This window comes from Sprattus sprattus (assembly GCF_963457725.1).
Source record: "Sprattus sprattus genome assembly, chromosome: 12".
Lineage (NCBI taxonomy): Eukaryota > Metazoa > Chordata > Actinopteri > Clupeiformes > Clupeidae > Sprattus > Sprattus sprattus.
Window position 1 is genome coordinate 7635268 of NC_137910.1, and position 18246 is coordinate 7653513.

Sequence of the window (18246 nt, forward strand, 5' to 3'; positions counted from 1 at the left end):
TGTGCATGGAAGGTGAAGAAATTGTATTCTGTGTTTAGTTATGGGTCCATTGGTGGGTATTTAGGGTTCAAGACAGGGGCGGCCCAAGCACATTTGGCGCTCTAGGCGAGCTTCACTCCTGACTTTAATGTCAAAACATTGGTTGAAGGTATAGAAGGGGGCGCAAAAAAAACACATTCTTGTTTTTTTTTTTTTGCGCCCCGCCTCTGAGTGGCGCCCTAGGCGACCGCCTATACCGCCTGTATGAAAGACCGCCCCTGGTTCAGGAACTGCTACCGCATGTTGCATAGTAAACTGAGAAATATTTATGTTACAGATACAACGTTTCATCAACATGGGGCTTTAATAATGTAAAACACAAGCAAGAAATCAGGGATATGATTGTCAAGAACAGTTTTGGTCTCGAGACCTGCCTGGAGATCAAAGTAAGATCTTTGATCTAAGGTCTTTCTCTCTTCTTGGTCTCAGGCAAATATCGTCTTACTTAGCGTCAGCCTTATTTTATAACTTTGAAGTCTTGGTCTTGTATAGGTTGTAATGTTATCTTGGTCTTTATTAGAATGGGGTTTGGCCAATGCAAGACAGTGCAAGAAATATTTAACATACTATTGTTGTGTGTACTTATTCTCTGAAAGACAGTAGAAGATATTCAGTGCAGATGTAAAAATAACACGTACACTTCTCCCAATCCACAATTGTTAAAATAATTACAAAGTCTCAAGGTTCTTTATTCAGTCTTCAGTCTGTCTTATATGTCAGTACTCATATGTAAGGGTAATTACAATGGAGCAATAGGCACTCTAGAATAAAGCATGACCAGCACGTACACCACAATGGAATCACATCAGTACATTTCAACAAATAAACCACAACAAGAGCTCTGTATAGTAAGGAAGTTCCAGTACAACATACTAACACTGGGTGGGAAGGGGGATTCACTGGAAGGCAAAAGTGAGGATACTGGAATGCAATGTGGGTTCCTTCCAGCTCAGTGGACATGCTGTCACTTCTGTCTGACCACAGATATCCATCCCCACCACAGCTGATGACCCCCTGTGGAACAACGCCATACTGATACAATTTATGGAATATATGCTTGGCAGATTAGAACTGTTGGACTGTTTTCACAATGATGATCTACATCATGATGATTTACAAGATGCATATGTAGCCTGTGGAAGTAGTTGCTTGAAGGCAATCTGTGTTTTGACGTTTCTCTTCCCTTTCTTGCTCTCATACTTTGGGTACGTCATCATTAGAGGCTGGGAAGGGGCAGTGATTGAGACGGGCATTTATACAGACACCTGGGGTCCTTAGCCAGGTAATTCGTCCATGCTGCTAGTTCTATGTTTGTGCGAGGTAGCGTTGTGGGTGCTGTGGCTCATTTGAAGGTACGTCTGTATACGCTTCTCCTGTAGCCTCTCTTTCTATCTGTGCCAACCTATTAATTGGGTTTCTGTTTAGTTAGTTTGGGAGCCGACGTGGCCGTGACTCGTGGTCCAAAGGGACGTTTTTGATCAGCAGTGTCACACGGCACTAGTAGTGCACAGGTATGTGGAATCAGGCTGATGGTTTTGTTTACACATTAACACTATTGGGTACTTGCGGCGCCGTATGTTTTAACCAAAGGGATATGTGCAATATATCAAATGTTTGTTTATTTATTATATCATAACGGGATATGTGCAATCTATCATGTGTTTATTTATTAAAAGCATCACGAAGTATGTGCAAATGTCTTATGGAAGGTTAACATTTTACTGTTGTTTGTTTGTTTTGTTTTTGGACCAACGCAGCTTCACAGTGTGCTAGCTGCTGTTCTTTTGAGAGTGTTTATTGGTATGTGTGTGAGTGCTACTCCGAGTGACTTGACTTTGATTTTCCCTCTAGCCTGGGGACTGTTGTATGTCGTGGTAAACGTGTTGTGAGTCCCAGGTTAGAGGGGTTTCCTTCTTTTATGTTGTCCAGTGTTTTCCCCATAGTCAGGCCCTGTAGTTGTCAAGCCTTTACACACTGTAGGGAAGCCGGTCTCCGTAGTCTTTTCTTCACTGAATGAGTAGTGTTGCATTGCTGTGTAATCCTTAACTTAGCTGAGTGGTTCACCAAGACTTGAAGTTTGCAGTGTGTTGCCCTAAGGGTTGTGTGCACTTTATTCACGTGTGGTATCGAGACCGTAGCTTCCATTCCCTATTTAGCTTGACCTTTTATGAAGTTATTGACCAGCCTGTACAACCTCCTTCAATATATTAAATAAAGAACATACTTTTGTACTTTCCTAAACGTACCTGTGTCTGTACACTTATTGGGGCAGAGTTCCCCTTGCTCTGACACTTATCATATCAGTTAGCTCAAGGGGTGGCGTAGTCAGCTGTACTAGGGGGCGCTACACATACTATGTATTTGCCTCACCATTCAACAGAGAAGAAATATGACCCACTCTGAACAATAAGACTTAGGCGATTTATCATTTAGCCAACTGCAAATAAATGTTCTTCACCATTTGCATAAATGAGCTTCAACACTAGAAAAATAATGAGTGATGCCTTTCTGCAGTGAACAATGAGCTGATGCTGTGAGGCTTTTGGGGTATTGTTTGTAATTAGCATTTCAGATCTGTGCCAAAGCAGTCGAGAGAAAAAAAGTGTATACAGTGGTCTTTTGTTTGGATTGAAATCTCTTTGTGATGGCTCAGATGAATCTACTGTGGGGGTAGGCTGAAATAGCACAGCTGTGAGTGAGAATTGTTTTCATCACCTCTGGTTTTTTAATCACAGGCCTGTGGCTGCGTGAAACATATCAGGTTTTACTGGATTTCATCATCGACTTCAGGACTCCAAAGCAGACAGCCCGGAGATGGTGCTGCATTGTCCAGATCACAGAACACCTCAGGATTTCAGAAACAAGGCAGTCAACCACAAAACAGAGGGTAATGAGTCTAGGCGGAAGCCTGCCCGACGAACAAGTAGATAATGCAGTTATTAACCTGCCGACACGTGGTAATGTGAACAACATTAAACACCGGATATTGGAAACAGATCTCCATAACAGCCGCCCCCGCACAAGACATGTTACCTGACGGAGGATAGCTCTGTCCCAGGTATCCTTGCCACGATTCTCTGTGTCAAAGACATCATTCGCGTGCATGCTCGAACAACCTTGGTGAACCCTAGGTTAATGCATTTTCCAGGTGGCCATTGTTTTTGTTTTAACCTTTTCTTGTCTCTATACAACAGGGACGTGTCAAAGCAAAGTTAGTGTAATGAATCATTCAAGCAAATCGTCCCCTGCCCTGCTTTGTATTGTTTCTGTTTCACAGTACTCTCCTCTGAACTACTGTGGAATTGAAACTCAAATTGACTTTTCATAATCAGTAAATACAAAATATAACATCATTATGGTTAATAATACAAGTAAGTAAGCAAGTATTATTATGTCTACATATTGCTTGTATTAACCTTAGATTTTGAATACACACATGCTGTTGACTATTTTTCTTTTGGAGGCGGGGGGAGAGCAGGGGTCACAGGAATTGAGAAGAGGTAACAACCAATGGTTAACAGTAAGAGTAAGACATCACCAAGTTTAGATTTTCTTCAGTCTACATTTTTGTGCCATTTGAAGGGGAATACTGCTGAGTAATTTCTCTTCTTACCCTCCCTCATACAGGGAGTATCCCTCATACAAACTGCTGAGTCAATCAAAGCTATTTTTAATTCCTGGCTGTTTACTTTTCTGAGTGGACCCACATTATAACGATAAAAAAAGGCAAAATAGGAGGCCTAAAATTTGGGGTAGAGAATGTAAATAAAACAAAAACAATTTGTTGAGAATGTTCTAGAATGTCGGAGGCAGAAAGGGGGCCCTGCAGAGCACAATGGAACTGCATGGCAGAGCGCGCCTGCCTGCTTCCTGATAAAGCCATTGTCTATTTATCTTTTGGAATTAGTTCCAATATGGGGGCTGGCTGAGCTGACCATTACACAATCACAATACCAACTTCACTCACTGCCCCGGGGCCTTCTGGGAAATGTATTCCTCCAGCTGCCACCACAGAGAAGCTTCCACCAGAGAGTGCACCAGGCTCTAAATGGATCCTAATGCTCCGAACACTCAAGGGAAACACGGGGAACAGAGGGGCTGGGAAAACACGTCAAAACCACAGGCAACGCTGAACACGCTGGCTAGTCATAAACACATCACTGGCAATGGAGGAATGTCTGGCTTATCAGTGCAAAACCCATGGTTACCAAAGAATCACTTCTGCTTGAAATTTAAACAACAGATATATAGATATTACTCACTTACCATTGAAGACACTTATGTTTACTGATATTTACTGGTACAGTCAATGTGATGCTGTTGTTTGGCACATTTCTGAATGTTATAACCCTGATGATAAATCGAATTCTTCCACGCAGTGCTTATGGGCAAAGGGCCCTTTACTCTGAAGCAGATACGTTTCACTAAGCATGTCAATCCAAGTCAGGGTAGATGTTAAGATTAAGATAGCAATGACTTACATTCCTGCATTTTACCTGCACATATGACCTGTATCCAGTTTCCTGTCTCTATGGTTGTACCATTTTAAGAAATATAAGCTGCAACATTGTGTGCTCTGAACCAAGCAATCAAAGCCTTGATCCTATTCACCTGTGACTCCTACTTATAAGGGGAGACACGTACACAAATATAGCTGCATATCGATACACTGAATCAAATACATTCCTTTCATATTTATTGCTTTTGCAGGTTTTCTATGAGACATAGTATGATGTTAATGGATGATGTGGCATGCAACCAAATCAAATGATGTGAGAATCTAGTTTTCAAGGCTATCACCTTATCTTGATGCAAAAATGCTTGCAGGTAATTAGCTGCAAATTCGAAATTGCACATTTTTTAAGCACCGCTTCAGGTAATTTTGCTGGTCTTAATGCTCAAATTAAACAAGGCTTAACACGGACCACCAAGGCAAATAACCCGTGCCCTTCTTCAATTATTCACTAGCAAACATGTCCTTTGGCAGAATGCATCCTCCTATTTTCTCAAGAGAGTGCTCACGTCAAACTTTACGGCACTGCGGACTGTGGAGATGGCCGCGATGGCGTAGATTGTTGTCAGATGTGCAGGGGGCTCCCTGGGGTCCTAGTAGTGACAACGGAGAGATCCCTGCTAATAAACGCATCTGCTTCGTGCCTCTTAAGGCACTTCACAGCAGCCGTGCCCAGGTATAATCTGCAGCTGTTCCTCTCAGCCAAGGCAGTGTTGGGGTGTGCGTGTGTGTGTGTGTGTGTGTGTGTGTGCGCGTGTGCGTGTGTGTACGTTTTTTGTGTGTGCGTACGTGTGGGTACATTTTTATAGATGTTCAAGTGTGAGTATTGTGTGTGTGTGTGTGTGTGTGTGTGTGTGTGATGGGTGTCGCTGCACTGTGTGTGTATGAGCATGTGCTTGTACACCACCCAAACATTACATAACCAGCGCAAGAGAGAGAGAGTGGGGGGAAAAAGTGAGCAGCATTCTGTCATGGTGAAGCCTTTGTTTGGGAGATGTAAGTAGGACAACTGTGAACGGTTGATTTAACCACAGGTTTCACAGGATCCTCCTCTCTGTGCACTTGGCTTGTGAAACGCTGCCTAGCTGATGGAGACGACCCACATTCCTTAATCCTTTGTATTGTTGCGGGAATTATGGGAGGCAGAGCATTAAGACAATGGCACATGAAAATTTCTTCATATCCAGAGGCCCAAACAACTGTGCATTTTTATCTCTTTCCTGTTGGAGGGGGGGGAGAAAAAGGGGGCAGCTCTAGATGATGTGACACTGCTCACAGGAGGGCTCATTATGCCTCTCTCTCATGCAGAACCGCATAAACGCTCGAGATCCCAATCAAGAACCCAGAAGTTCTAAGCTTCACCGCTGCTGCCTCAGCTCCCTCAATGTTACTTCACTATTTAAATGTGTTTTGAGTTAATTGGGTAAATGGTCTGACAATCAATGCACACAAACACACACACACACACACACACGCACACACACACATACGCACACGCACACGCACACGCACACGCACACGCACACGCACACGCACACGCACACGCACACGCACACGCACACGCACACGCACACGCACACGCACACGCACACGCACACACACACACACACCCAGACCCACACGCACACGCACACGCACACGCACATGCACACGCACACACACAGATCCATTCACACACACCCACCCTCCTCTCAGCCATGTATGCTAGGATTATCAAATTGTTGATCTGAGGGATAATCCAGTTGGAAATAATACATCTACAGGTGAATAGATGGAAATGATGTCCTTATACCTTTTTCGCAAGCAATACGCCACCGCGGGGGAAATATCTTTAATAAGGGTAATAAATCGACCTCCCCTCTGAGGATCTGTTAATGCAATTACAATAGCTACGAAAGAAAACACAGCATATTTAGTTTCTCAGATCCATCTATGGACCAAAGCAGTTTAATCAGCAGGCAATAGAATTGCTAGTGTAGCTCATTTTGAAATTGCCATTTGAAATGTGCAAGTCATCAAAATACAGACCAATAAAAACAGGCTTCATCAAACACTTAACTTCTCCAAGCATAATGTCAGAGTTGTGGAGGAACAAATCAGTTCCCACATTATGGCAGATGATATAATAAAACAGAGTTGAGCTATTAACATGATCCTTTGCTACGGCAAAATTGTTAATTACTTTCAGCAGGATGACTGTTTTCATTTTATGGAGGATTAATTAGATATCAAATGAGAGTTGCCGCTGTGATATTAGCACTCTCTTTGTGTTTGTATTGATTGTCCGAGCTTTGATTCTCGGAGATGTTATTACTCTCCTCTCCCTTTAAAATGATCCTTTTGTGAAGTCCACTTTGAACTTTATTGATGAGATGTTCATTGAGTGTGAAGCTGATTGATTTTTTTGGAGCATTTTTTTTCTTAGTGATGAGACAGCTAGCCCCCATACTGTGCCATCGTCAAGACACCTCCAAAACACAGACAGAAACATATTGAGATTGGATTGATTCTAAACTAAACTTGCTGTTTGTTGGTTGGTTGGTTGGTTCTCTAACGTTCTTACTTTTCCATTCTCACCATGTTTTCAACTGTATTTTAAAAATGTTGCAAAAAAAAATAATCCAAATTAGGGCGTGATAGGGAGAGATAACACCATTCATTTAATTTCAGATTAAGGGTCCATTCAATTATTCTACTTCTATAAACATTTTCACAAACTGTAGAAAATGACTGTTGTGTATGACTCAGTGTTTACCTGTCTCTGATGTAGCACCCCACTCCCTGCCTGTCTTCCACAGTCGAAGGGAGGCACTCTTCTATGAGTGGCCACTTAAAGAAGGGCCCAGGTAGAAAAACCCCAAAGATTCTTCAATGAGTGCCTCTTTCACAGGATATTTCAATTTTTTTCTATTTTAGTTTTTAAACAAAAAAATAAAGCACCAATTTTAAATCCAAAGCCTGTTCAAGTTCAAGTTCAAGTTCAAGTATTTATTTGTCATATACACAGAAAAACAGAGTCAGACTGGGCATTGAAATTCTTGGGACAAGACACCGTACAACAACCTACCATAGCATAACATAAAATAACATAACATAACATATAAGTACTCGGAACATAAATTCCACATATAATAAATATACAAAATAAATATAAATATACAAATATGCTGTTAGAACTCTGTTTGAGAATTGGAGTTTGTGGGTTCGTATGCCACGAGACTGAACAAGCCCCTGTGCCTCCTCCTTTGACATGTCTCTCCATAGAAACAGCAGATAAGCGCCACGCAGAGCAGCACACACGTCTCCATGACTTGCCTTCATTGGTGACAGCCAGGTAACAACACTGTACTCCAAGCCTTGGCATTGTTTGTCACTGTTATGAAATTAAATTACTATGAACAGATATCGATGCAACCCGCAATGGGCCAAGTAGCCTAACATAGACGACAGCCTACCATTAAGCTAATCAACAACAAAGCTAGTCTGGTGATACATTGCCGTGTTGATGAAAATGGGAGACCTCCACTTTGTAAGGCAACTTGTAAATGTATATAACAAATAAATATGGTGAACATGGTTAATAGGCTATGCAACCATATATGTTTCTGATATCCAAATATTGTTGAATAGCCTATTAACCATTTATTTGCTCTGACATCGGTAGGGTATGGGTTATGGGCAGGTTCAGCTATAAATCATAGACCTACTTAATATGGAAGATAGAAAGATAGATAGATAGATAGATAGATAGATAGATAGATAGATAGATAGATAGATAGATAGTGTACTACCGTAGGTATAGTTAAAAAAAAAGGTATATCATTTTTTTTGAGTGGGGTGCCCTTTTTTGCACCTGCCCCCCAAAATGTCTTTGCACAGCCCTGTCCAATGTCTACAGTCAGGGTTGATGCTACAGTAAAGCAGCAGAAGTTTTCAGTGGAGAATGTGACTTCAAGCACATTGAAGAGAATGCATGAAACAGATTCAGTGCTGTCCTGGCTCTGCTCTCTGTGCCTTGAGAAAATAAATAAAGAACAAAGTGTTCCGGCTTGGAAATATAGACATCAAGATTCTTAAACAGTACAAGCCTGGCGGAATGTGAAGATTCTTCTCCACTGGTATTTAAAAGTTGGAACACTCTGGAACTTTCCAACAACTTTTTCATGAGGACGCTGCCTTTTCTACTATCAGACAGAAAAGCTTTCTTTTTTCCATCTCAATCTTCCCACTTCGTACCCTGTAGGGTAATGTCTTTGGGGGGATTATAGCAACTATTATGAAAAGAAAAAAAAAACAGTGGCAAGGATCTGTAATTTTAATGTTTAATGATCCACACGCAACTTTGTCCACTTGATACACTGCTTAAAGATTTATAAATGATCTATCTTGATCTTGATAATACTCAGAGAAAAGAGATTGTTGTTGCTGTTCTGCAGCTCAACCAATAGAGCCAAGGTTATAAGTTTGATTCCCAGGGAGAGCACAGACACACACAGTGATAAAAACATGTGTTATCCTTGCACTGTACGTACATTTCTGTGGATAAAAAAACACCTACTGAATAAATAAATACAAAGCACAGGATTTTTGCTCCAAAATCCAGTGCCTCAGGTTTCTTTATTTCAGCTGTGGTAGGGAACATGGAATCAAAAATGAACACGGATGAAAATGAAAAAAAAAAAGCATCTCTGTGATCCTCCGGCGTTGTTGGAACTACACATCGCAGACAAGGACCAACCAAAGCGTTGGTGACAAGCAAGTCAAGGAAAATGGCATTGGGAATGAAGTATCGGTAAAGCATCTAACAAAAAAAATACTTCCTCAGATGAAACAACAACAGCTTAAAAAAAAAAACACAAACGTGTTTCCAGTCCTGGAGCATTCCGATCAACTCTATGGTGTGCTTTCGGTCTGGTGCTGTGTACGAGCTGCTCAACAAAACACAAGATGCTAATTACCTCAGCACAATTATGTGACGCTGTCCCTCATTTATTTTGATTCATAGCAAGCACCTCAAGAGGCTAATAGATTGCACCTGTTGCATTTGTATGATAAAACACGTACTTGTCGGATAAATGAGAGCCATCGCCCATTGAGAGTGCTTGTCAGCTGACATTTCCTGTGTGGTCTAACCAGCCCTCGCTACAGTGACTGTGATTCACACTTGTAATTTTGTGACCTTTCGCTTTGTTTCATTATCAGTGAGATGAATGTTGTGATTTGGAAGTAAAGCATCACAAGATGCCCTTAAAATGGCTCATAGCATGCAAATAAACTCCGCACAACCGCAAACAGTTAACAAGCTATTATTTTCTTCATCAAAATATGAACCGCGTAATTGTGCTTGCATAGAGACATTTTATGGTGCATTTCAGTGTCTCAGGAAAAGCCTCTGTCTTTTTTGATTTCCATCTCTATGGCCAGACTGGCACATGGCCCAAATGGGCAGAGCCGAATCAAGGCTAAACCAGGGACTTTTTGAATGGAAATAAACTTAATACGACAATAAAACTGAAGAAATCTAAAAACATGAGAGGCCAGTGGGTGTGTGAACAGGGACAGTGGGTGTGTGAACAGGGACAGGTGTGGCCCTACGCATTTTCAAGGTCACACATGATAAATACATCACATGATGCAGACCATGACTTTCTCTGCATTGGCTTACATTGCTTTCATTGCTGTCCATTTCTGAGGCCGATTCCTGCAGACCGTGTTTCGTGTACCAGTGTAAGCACCTTGTTGTAGGAATAATCATGGGAAATATCAACAGGAGCTGAGCCTGGCAGCCAAGGTGGCACCTGCAGATGGTGAATCTCGGGCACCTGGAGCGGATGCCTTTGTTTCTTCCAGGGCGACACAGTCGGGTTGGAAGAACAGAAACCATGGGAGAGTGTTGATAATGGGCCCCGGGTCAGGCCAGACATGAAGTCAGCACGAAGTCAGCACGTCGCTCGGGTCAGCCTGCAAGCGCAGCCAGAAATCACCCGAGGTGGCGGCCCCGGACATCAGAGCTGGAGGCGGTGTCAGCTCTGACTGGATCTCCCCTGAAGGCTCTGCCCGCTCGTTATTCCATCAGATGTTGCCAGCCCGACAGAGGGAAAATCGGCTGTTTACTCTGACGCTGGCAGGGGGGCACGTGGAGTGGAGTGGAGCGACCGTGGCGACCGTGGCATCGTCGCACTGGAGGTGGATTAATGTTTTAATCAGTCTTAAGCTGTGCTGGAACCTTCCGATGACATGACATGCATAATGAGTTTGGGCTGTTGTGCTAGTGAAGTTTGATCAACTGACTTGAATTGTGACCTTTGCACTGCATGGTTTTGCACTTCGATATTTGTTTCTGTTCAACATTCAACATTTGCATTGGTCTATAAATTATTCAGATATCAGAACAGATAGATTTATCACTCATACTCTCATTAAAGTAGTGAATAGAATAGGAATGGGGTATGTTCAGCATATGTGCCCTTGTATGTATTGTAGGTATGTCTGGTCTAATGCATTCAGTAGGTTAGATGCAGTTATGGACAAACGTTTAAGACCAGTCTTGGGAAAGTGATTGCAGTAGAAAAGAAATTTGTCCACAACTTTATGTTTCAAAGGCATGTATTGTGAAAATGTATTGTGAGCTTAGTACTGTAAAGTACTGTTACATACTAGATTTAAAGGTTCAATTATCTGGGTGTTGTTAACAGAAATAGTTTCAAGACACTAGAAATCCCCTACTGATCCTCTGGTCATTGATGTCATTGTACATTGCCCTTCCTTTTAAATCCTGATGAATACTTGATCCACGCTTTTATCATATGCAGCCTTTCTGGAAGGACATTTTACAGCATTTCAGCTAATACCAACAAAAAGCCCTCGCTCAGATCACAACATGGTGCCTCAAATATAATGCCACACACAGAGAACTTTTTCTCAAATTATGTCAGCCCTGTTTGAAATGTGGCATATTATACAAAGCAGAAGGATTCCAGATGGCGGGACACATTTTGTTTTCCAGGGCTGTGTCCGTGTGTGTGTGTGTGTGTGTGTGTCTCTCTCTCTCTCTCTCTCTCTCTCTCTCTCTCTCTCTCTCTCTCTCTCTCTCTCTCTCTCTCTCTCTCTCTCTCTCTCTCTCTCTCTCTCTCTCTCTCTGTCTGCTTGTGTGTAACGAGATTGGATTTTACACTCTCAGTTCATGAAGTCCTGGACATTCAATGTGCCCTGAAACACTGTTCTTAGCATGTTGGTGTGTAAGTGTTCTCCATGTTGTTATTGTTGAAATCATTCATTCCATACAGCAGACTAATTTTCTCCCTCTCCATTCATCCCATTGGCTCCTCTGTTCTTGATAACTGTATACCGCCAGAACCACACGGGGGATCCGATTCCCTGGAACATATACGAAATTTAAGCCACACCACCACTGTTGATTCATTTCAACTGGATTTAAATGCAATTTAAAAAGCCACCAAGCTCTAGCCCACAGGAAAAAAGAGCAGATATATACTGAGGTCATCCTCACGGAGCTCAGCTCAGTTAGGTACTTAGAATAAAAAAGGAGGTTTTTATGTGGATGGAGATTAATAAAGAAAGGAAACTTCAAAAGTTCATGATCAGAAGGTCAGTCGTCTGCTGGTATGAGGAATAATAAAATCAAACTGAGCGGTTGCCTAGATTCCTTTCACATATCTGTAGTAGTGTAGACCGTAGCAACGGCTTTGTGTAGTGTTTTTTTCTTAAGTATGTTGGATACATTTTATGCCATGTGGCTCTGTAGCAGATGTTGAGAACAGCATTTTTTTTATTTGGGGGCCTTCTAGCAGATGTCATAAAATTACATTAATACGTGTTTAAAATGGCATAATATAAATATTTAATTGGAAAGAGAATGCTGTGCATGTCATTAAGCCTGGGGTGTTGCAATGCCATTTGCATTATTTACAACTTTGGCATAATATCTAGTTTGACATGCATTAGATCTATTTGACTCAAATGCAAATCATGATATACCTCTAAAGAGCTTTGTCTTTCCATGCATTGAGAAAGAGCTATAGTGTATGACCGGAGGATAAGTCAGATTTCATCAGTGTTACCATTTGCTGAGGTCCTCACATGTGAACCTAAAAATGGACTAAATCTTTCAAACCCTCACCTCTAGGTCTTAGTAAAACTTACCAATTACTTTGTCACCTTGTGGCTCACCATGTCAACGTGTCATTATGTCATAATGTACCCACATGAATAAAAATGTCTTTAAAATAACCCTTTGAAAGAAATAAGTGGGTGTGGAAAAAAATACCACACTAGCAGCACAATAGCAATCATGATTGCACATACAACACTGTCATTTTACACCTGTTGGCTTACAGATTCCTTTTAGTAAATAGCTAGTCATATGCTGCGATGTGTACTGGAGTCAGGACTAACTATACGTACCTACTTAAATACCTACCCAACAATGCAAAAATGGTGACCTCAAATGAGTAATGAAAGATTCCAAATAGTAGAGCGTATGTATCTATTAGACAGCTAATCAGTTCAAGGACAAATTGTCAGGATAAATAAAGATCATTTTTGTCTGATGGTGTCAGTATTGTTAGTCTAATCAGTATTGTTCAGATATTTTCCTACCAAACACACTTTACACTTCACTTTACAGCAATGCCATCTTTTGACTAGATGACCGAGGGGGTCAGTCTCCAACATCAAAACTTTCCAAAAACAACATGAAACCATAATGACGTTACCAATAAAAACCTTTTTTTTTACCATTTCCTAAAATATCAACCAACTAACACTGTTTCTAACTGCTATCTAGAAGGACCGTCTCTTCCTTTCTCAACACAAGTGAAGGCTACACTGTTCACAAGTACGAGCAGTGCATTAGCAGCAGGGCCCAGACGCATGGGCGGGGAGGGACACCAGCCTCTTGACCCTCCTCTCAGGAAAGTTTGTTTTTCTTTTAGTTTATAGTCAACAGTTTTTAGAAGGTGCTGGAACAAAAGTGTATCTGTCTAATAAACAATGGGGAGTACAGAGCAGAGTTTTTCAAATACAGGTTTACAGAGGAGACAGCCACTGTTGTGTCTGAGTCGCCTTGGTAGTGAACTTGACCCTTCCCTGAGGAACACTTTTATTCACTTCTTATGTGCCTAATGTTTTTTTTGCCATCACTCTCAAAAAAATGGGTAAGATTACAGGTTGGGAGGAAAATGGCTTGTTTTTTTAAGAAATGATACGATTTACAGAAGGAGACTGAGTATTTTCAGTCAGGGAATAGTTTCCCACCTGTTGCTGAGCGTACAGACAGTAGTGATGCTACTGAAGGTATTTTCACAAATGTTTTGTTTCATCGATGAGAAGCTGCAGGTAGTGTTAGATGTAATGATGGACTTCCCTGCTTACCTCCCAGGTACAAACACATCATTTAAGCATTTGATCAAATACAGATACAAATAATAAATTGCGTCTCTGATGCATTATCAGTAATGTATGAAGACACATATGTGACACAGTCATGAAGTATGCTGCAGACATGAGACAGCAAGAGTGATTTTTAGTGTCAAGGGTTTGTTTATCGCTTCTTGACTTCGCCAAGGCAGCACTGCAAAGGGCACTGACATGAAAGTAATTTCATTATGTTGAAAGGAACAACACAAACCATTTTCAGTCATATATATTCATATTTGTATTAGTCTCCTCGCAACTGTTTGAGACAACTGCCTAAACACCTTTGTTGGACACAAACATACAACACCATACCATTACTGCAATGCATTAGTAGATACAATATTCTTGGAATGAAAAAGATGTGTGGAATGTGTTTTTGGAAGCTCAAAATTCGATTTGATTAGATGTGATGGCTAAACACTAAACAGTACCTAAGCCTGCAACTGTGAATATCCAGATAGTAAGGCTAACGGAAATCCTTGATCAATAACCAATACCATAATAAGGCTTAGGGATATCCCTTATCAATATCCCTTATCAATATATAATATGATGCATGATACAGTAGTGACAGAAGTGACCTCCAGTGTTGAGATTAAGTTAAGATTGAAGAGCATAAGAGGGGAAAGCAACTTTACAGGTTTGACCCCCACTCCCCCCCACTCCCCCCCAAACACACACACACACACACACACACACACACACACACACACACACACACACACACACACACACACACACACACACACACACACAAACACAAACACAAACACACACACACACATGCACACACGCACACACACACAAACACACACACACATACACACACACACACACACACACACACACACACACAAACACACAAACACACAAACACACACACACACACACACACACACACACACACACACACACACACACACACACACACACACACACACACACACACACACACACACACACACACACACACAGACACACACACACACACACACACAACCACTCACACACGCATACAGACAGACTGTCATTCGGAGGCTTGCACCAGAATTATAATAGGAATTGGGTGCAAATCCAATGCAGAAAGTTATTGCACCTCCAAGCTCATACAGAGACCAAAATTTCTGCAAATAGCCAATCACATAAGCAAATAAGGAAAGCAAATGAGAAGATTAGCCTGTTGCTCCAAGCTTAATTGGAGATAGCTGAGATCCCCTTGCTGCAAGGTCTGGTGTGCTGCTGCGAACCTACATGTCTCTGCTAATGTCCCTCTCCTGCACCATATTGCCATTGCACATGCTACACTACATCAGATGATTAGTCACGTGTGCCCCTGTCCTTAGGTCAAAGTGACTTTTCGGTAGAAGTCTGCGAGTGGAATTGCTGGAGAGCCATGGCTCGTTAAGCAAAAACTCTTGTAGCTATGAGAGTAAGTACATTGCCAGGCTCTTCTCGTCTCACCTCAGGCACTCTTCTCGTCTCACCTCAGACACTCTTCTCGTCTCACCTCAGACACTCTTCTCGTCTCACCTCAGACACTCTTCTCGTCTCACCTCAGACACTCTTCTCGTCTCACCTCAGACACTCTTCTCGTCTCACCTCAGACACTCTTCTCGTCTCACCTCAGACAAGGCTGCAGACTCAACGTCACACAGGTGATTGTGTCACATCGGCTGATGGATGTGTCGGATTGGCTGATAAAGCTAAGCTTCCAATCCAGAGCAGACTTGGTATAATCCAAAATAAACAATGGACTCAATTTACTGTGCTGATGGATGTTTAGTGATCACCGGTAGAGTTCCCCAGAAGTGTCAGTCACAAGATGTTAACTGGATAGTGGACATGAAAGGTTTCTACTTTTAATTGTTGAATGTTAATGTTATATGTTATATGTTTTATTGTTATAGTGTTATAGTGTTTTATGTTATTTTTTTTTGGTATATGTTATCTGTATGACGTCTACTGCGTAGATGATAATGCAGGCCAAGTCGTAAGAATTTTGCTGTGCTGAAGCAATTTGGTACATGCAACAATATACACACTTTGACTTTGACTTTGACTTCACGGGCTTGTGTTTGTTTTGAAAAAGAAAAAGGAAATTAGTTGGGGTCAAAATGAATGTTCTTTCATTTACAGCCATTTAAGGTTGCTACATCTTATCGCGCAGCCTACAGCACATACATATTGTGGTGATTATTAAGTTGGATGATTCAATTATACATATGTATGAAATATCATCCGCGTCAGAGCATTTCGGTGGCCATAGTCACTGAAACAATGCTGCCATCTGGGTTGAGTTTGATAACCTACTTAGCATCGATGTGTAAAAGCTACTATAAACATCCACAGAGGTTTAACCATACCATCTGTCTTAGCCTTTATGTAGGGGAGAGAGGGGTAAGGGAAGCCAAGGAAACACAAGACAGGAATAAGACAAAGGCAAACAACACAAGTTCAGGATGCTTGCCATCAAGTGAAACATTAGCAGTGAGACTCAAATAGACAATAAAATATGCGGTTAAAAAAAAAAGAGCAGTCTTGTGGCTCAACTTGCCCCATGAAAGGGGTGAATTGATCAAGCTGACAGGGTTAATTGAGCCATCTTAGAAACAGCTTTATTTGACCAGATTTGTAAATATAATTCTAAATATAATTATTAATTATTTAGATTATTTAGTTTTTCACTCTAAGAAGTTTTTTTGGCAGAAAAGAGAACTTTTAAAGCCTATTTACAGTAACACCAGCATGTCACACAATGCTCTAAATAGCCATATAATTGCAAACTTTGTAGCCAGTGAAAACAAAAACATGTTACATATGTAGCTACGGGAAATGCTATTCAAAATGGCAAAAAGAGATGAATGCTTCTATGTCCTCCACAAAGAGGTAAACCAGAACTAGGGCTATACAAGCACATGATTATGGAACCCCTATCTGGTTTTCTTCTGTAATTATGTGGCATGACAGTTGTTATACTACATCTAAAATAAGAAATACAATGTTAATTATTAATTGTTAGGATGCTAGTTATTTTAACACCAAGTTATGTATTTGACTTCACTTAATGTAAACATGAGGGGGTAAGAATGAACTTGCCTCCAAGACTCTGACTCATTTAGCCCCACAGCCACATCATTTTGGGGGAAAGTGCTTCGTCTAGCAACCCAGAGCTACACTTTTGCTAATTCACTCACATGTTTTTACACACTGCTAATTAATCCACATATCTGATATAACTTTATTTGTGTATGGTTTCCCAATGCCCAAGCACAGGTGGTGGGTTATCTTGTTCAAGCACAAGCTCATTTTACCCCTCTCTCCCCTACACCTCACTGGCAGTCATCCCCGTGTATCACTTAAATAATAGTATAGAGATTCTTGTTTGTTTATATTTTACTGCAATATACAGATGTGGCATGAATATATCAAACACATTGCAGTACATTTCATGAAAGGTCACAGGCTCTACCAAACCAACTTTTGTCTCCATGTTATGCCATGTTTGTCAGTTGGCTAGCATCCTTTTACAATGCATCACAATAAACACCAACATGAAAGAGTTTTTTTTAATATTATTTCTTGAGTATCTGCTTCTGAATCTTACATGTGAGATTCTCCTATGAGTGTGTGTTGGCTTTATTCTTTTGTCTGGTTAGAGGGAGAACTCCTGCATCTTCAAAGAGGTATCAGCCCTTCTCGTATTATCTAAAAGTGAAGATGCCTCATGCACCCAGCATTGATAACAATGGAAAAGTTTTTACTTCAAAGTAATCTCCAATTCTGTTTCCCCCCTGCCCTGTCTATGCCCATAAACTGAGCTGAATGGCGTGTTGTCTCCGTCTGCATGGCTTTGAAATAAGGTGGGTTTGGGATGGATTTGATGGAGACAAATTTGATGTCCAGTTTCCAGATTTCTTCTCACTGTCCTGTTTCAGTTTAATGACAAATAGCTGGACTTACATTTGACAAGGACTTGGTTGATGCAGCTCTTACATTTCCATCGCAGCCCAGACATCTTAATACCATTGGATTCAATACAATGACAAGTGAAATTATACACAGCCACTCATATGGGTGTGAGTGGGTTGTTGTTTATTTATTTATTTATTTCCCTCAATGTGTAGTTTAGTGATTCCCCTTCCCACAGCAAATCAATGCGGGAAAGTAAGACCAATGAGTCAGTGTGTTGACTATTTATTCCGTCGTCTCTATAGTGTGTGGGTGACAATTTCGTCATGAGTCACCAGTGCCACCAT

At 41.1% G+C, this 18246-nt stretch overlaps 1 protein-coding gene across 1 annotated transcript in view; it reads left to right on the top strand.

Moving 5' to 3' along the window:
• Positions 1-819: 819 nt before the first annotated feature.
• mpc1 (mitochondrial pyruvate carrier 1) overlaps positions 820-18246 on the top strand; it is a gene marked incomplete at its 3' end in the record, with an annotated part of 90856 nt that continues 73429 nt past the window's right edge. Inside the window, exon 1 of the mRNA XM_080849009.1 lies at positions 820-823. The remainder of the gene's footprint in view (positions 824-18246) is intronic.